This window comes from Limulus polyphemus, unplaced genomic scaffold, assembly GCF_000517525.1.
Source record: "Limulus polyphemus unplaced genomic scaffold, Limulus_polyphemus-2.1.2 Scaffold1768, whole genome shotgun sequence".
NCBI classification, from domain to species: domain Eukaryota; kingdom Metazoa; phylum Arthropoda; class Merostomata; order Xiphosura; family Limulidae; genus Limulus; species Limulus polyphemus.
The window spans coordinates 35,491-39,956 of record NW_013667378.1 but is presented as its reverse complement, the minus strand read 5'-3'; positions in this window follow the sequence as shown (position 1 = coordinate 39,956).

Here is a 4,466-nt window from a genome sequence, read left to right as displayed (position 1 = left end):
ATTTTTTCAAGATAAATCCTTTGTTTAAATATTCTCCCTGTCTCAAATGAATGATACGTTTCGTTATACAGCGAGTGTCGTCTGCAAAGTTCATACACCCAACTCTGTTGACAGTCTACGTGCGTGTTAAAAACTGTTTGATTGGCGAATACACCAATTATATTTTACCTTTATTCTATTGCAATATTCAATATTTTTTTCTTAAAATAATATCATTACTGCTCACATAAGTACCAATCTTGCCCAATGTTTTTTGTTAAGTTGATCCGTTAAAATATTTTCCTTGTTTCTTCTCACCAAAAGCAGATATTTAAAATATATTAATAGTCATCGAAAAAAATCACGTAGAAATTATAAAATAGCTTCAAATTAGCTTTAGGCCAAAATTTTTAATTTGATTATTGGTTAGCTGTTTCTAAATTACGTTGCTTTTAAATCACTTTCACTTTGAAAAAAAAAAATCTAATGATATTGGCTGATTAATAATAACAAGTCTGTATTTTCTTGGAAAATTAATCATTACTAACAGTGTTTGAAATAGCCAATTAGTTGCTGCAGTAGCTAAACGTTTATTATATTTAAATATACAGAAGGTTCAGTATATTATATTTAAATATTTTTTGAATATGCAAATCAACAGATAACGTGACAACCATAGCCGATGTAGTGGCGGAGGAACATAATGTATCAGAAATACATTTTGACATTGTTTGGCATTTCGTAGATAGTGTGATACTACCGAAAATTGAACGCTTGGGAAAGGTATATAACAACCCTTTTTTGATGCAAAACGTTCTTACTCTCAGATCATATATTTGTGTTCAGTTTGAGGATCTAGAATTTCAAAAACAGGGATATTCCTTTTCACTTAATGGCATTGGAAACAAACTAAAATGAATCAACTTAAATCACCAGAAATATCTAGTAAGAGACCTGCAGCAAGTCATTACCTCAGTCATGGTAAGAAAACAGCAGTGTCTTGTAACAGGTGAGAATCAACGAACAGAAAGGTCTGCGGTAAAAGCTATCCACGTGCCCCAGACAACAGAATGTAATATAATCAAAAAGGATTACCACCTGGAAACAAGGCCAACAGGGTATAGGCTCACAGAAATAAAGCTTCCAGTCATATCTTTCATTAGCCGTCGCATATCTCAAGCAGCTGGAAAACGAAATGGGTACAAATCAAGTCGCTGGATGAAGATGCTATGAATTTCTGTGTGGCTGGACTGTTGAAACAGACGCTAGTGAGATACGTCATTAATCTTGCTCGACTTATCTCATGAAGAGATGATTCCTACTTCTTCCAGCAGTCAACTTAAGTCCTGTAATGAATACACAAACCAGCCAGTTCCAGTTAAATACCCAGTATTATCATATTCATGAATAATAAAGATTTTGTTAAGTTTTTCTTCATTATTCTAATTTCCAACGCAGCCATCACAGGAACCACAACTTATTGCTTGCGTTTTTCTATGCTAAACATCACCACAAAGAAGAGCTGTTTGACGTACATCGGGTAATACTTTGAACAGGGACGCCATTTTAAAATACTTATATGTTTGCTCGCCCATTCCGTATACTAATAAGTGTGGTCAAATAAAACAGTGAAGGGGATGTGGTCTTCTCAATCTACAACACTGTGTGACAAGATCTGGGAACTGTGAGTAGTATGGGGTGTATTAACTTAGGGTGAGCCTTAAGAGAAAGTTCACTATTTAAGCTAGAAGACAAGCTGTGGTCTTTTGCAAAGAATTTATAATACGTATTGTAAATTAAATCAAGTCTGCATTCATGAAGCATTTAATACATGGCACGAGAGTCGATAACTAGTTTAAACTACCACAACCAGTTTTTGCTGCATATAAACCTTGGTTGGAGAGTGTTGTTTCCAGTTTTTCGTCCTGAAAAATTATTCAAGTTGAAAGTGTTACAAGCGTTTATAAGGTGAACTCTGACTGTGAGGCTGAACCAATCAGCATTTGTGGATGGGCAATCATACACTACAGGTGAACTATTCAATATACCAATTATTTTGTTCAACCCGAGGTGATCACTAAATTTTATTTCGGTTGAAATGGCATTGGATCCATTTAATCTGGATTTCTTCCATTTGTGTTCAAGTGCGACTTTAATTCTGCCTGACTGTGCTACTCATTCTGTCAAATAAGCTTCTCATTCAACTGAAGATAAATTAAAACTTTATTTGTACTCAGTTTACCTGGTGGTATACTATAAATGAACAGTACCTGTTTCTTCCATAAATGCCAACCTGAAATTCTAGTTACTGCCTGAACTAGATGAAATAGTCTTAATTAACTAATTTATCAACCCTTGGTATATGCACAAAATCACAACTCACGCTACATACATACATACTATAGTGTGTGCAATCACATGTACAGTACACATGCACACTCACAATGTGTACACACACACCATAAGTGAAGAGAATGTACACCAAACACACATACATATACACCATTATTTGCACATAACATAATATTATGGTGCACACCCACACAGCTGATATACATACAGGATATCAACACAAATGAATGAATGGTGCATAAGATCATGTTACCTTGTGTGAAAATAGTGCATGAACAAGTGAAACTAAAATAATAAAATTAAAATGTAGGAATGGATGCACCAAAAATATAAGGAAACAAGGTAGGAATGGGCATAGTGTAATGAAACTTCTGTACAACCTCACAAGAGGGCGTGTTCAACATCTGGTCCATGCCAACTTTTTTGTATGTGGTTATTGATATTATACAACTTATGGATATATACAAAAGTTTATCTCTGATTCTTCTACTTTTGTGCAGACAGTAACGAATCCATAACGTCGATACACAGAAGAAGCCTCTTAGGATTTTTTATCTTTGTATTTTAATCCACCTATATAGCTAATGTACGAAATTCTGTTGCCTTCTCATGCAATTGCAAAAGGAGGGACAAGTTCTAAAGAAATAAAACATACAAATTATGAGTCCACACGAATATCTGATTCTTCTGGTGTCGTATATACTTTACAATATAGTATTGCCTCCAATAATTCAATTCACAAAACATCTTGTCATTCTATGATAAGCATAACTAAGTTTAATAGCTTTAGTCCACCTGGTTTATAGAAAGAATAAATTTCATGTCATCAGGTAATACAACTTACTGCAGAAGTTAGTTCACAAGACACTAAAAAGAAAACCACCATAAAACAGAAACATTCCTACTAGCTACATTTATTTGCTTTCAAAACAAAGATTCATACTTCCTTCATTTAAACTATCTTGGAAATCCATTATCAGGTACTTTGGCCACTCTTTTCTTACATCGCATAGAACAACATGTCATAGTCACTTTCACATATAAGCCTTCAGATATGTTGGTGACTTTTTTTTTTTTGTGGCATTACTTTTCAAGATGTACAAACAAATTTCTACAACACATAAACAACTTACATAAATACATACAATTCATAGTTGAAAATGAAAACAACTAAACGATAAAATTTTTAAACGTTAACATCACACAACCCTCCCCCTAAGGCTTAACCACTAAAATTCATAGAAAATAAAACACATAGAGCGGAAATAATATAAGCTAGACGCTCTAAGAAACCTCCTAAATTTAGCATACACTATATGCGCCAAGAGAACATCGATAGAAGTTGCACACTTAACTCAGTAATTTACTAATGTTAATCAGTTACCTACTAAAGTAGTTATAGAAACTATTAACAAATTTAAAAAACAAAGAGAAGATGCGTTTAACAAACAAACAAACTCAAACGCTCCACAAAACAAAGGAAACCCAATCACTTGGATATATATATATAATATCACCATACCTTTATCAGAAATTGTGAAACAACTAGCAAGTAAATATAACCTTAACATAACGACTAGATTAGTTTTCACCCCTGAAATGAAAGTTAAACACATGTTAAAAAAATTATATAACGAACACACCCGACTAGAAAACATTTACAAAATAAAGTGTAACAGTTGCCCATCCTTTTACATTTGTGAAATAGGAGTAACTTGAAAATCAGGTTAAAAAAACACCCTTCCCAAGTCCATAAACATATGAATAAAAACAAACACAGTTTTACTGAACAGAATGCCATAGACTAAACCATGAGCCTGACATTAACAGAAGAAAAATTAAAGAAGCTATATTAATAAAATGAAACAATCCCACAATTAACAAATACCCAGGCACATTTCTATATGTCTTTGGTTATTATTTCCCCACACATTCCGAATCTTACACAAATATTCCACAGTTTTTCATATTTATTCGTTTTGGGGTTATTTTTTATTTAGCCATATATAAATAACTAGACAACCCGTGACCCGTTGGGTCACCCACTATTCAAAGGTTATGAAGAATTAAAGCTAATTACAATATTGCACCGAAATGAAGGTTTATTTGTAGATAAGTTAATTAAATATTTCCAA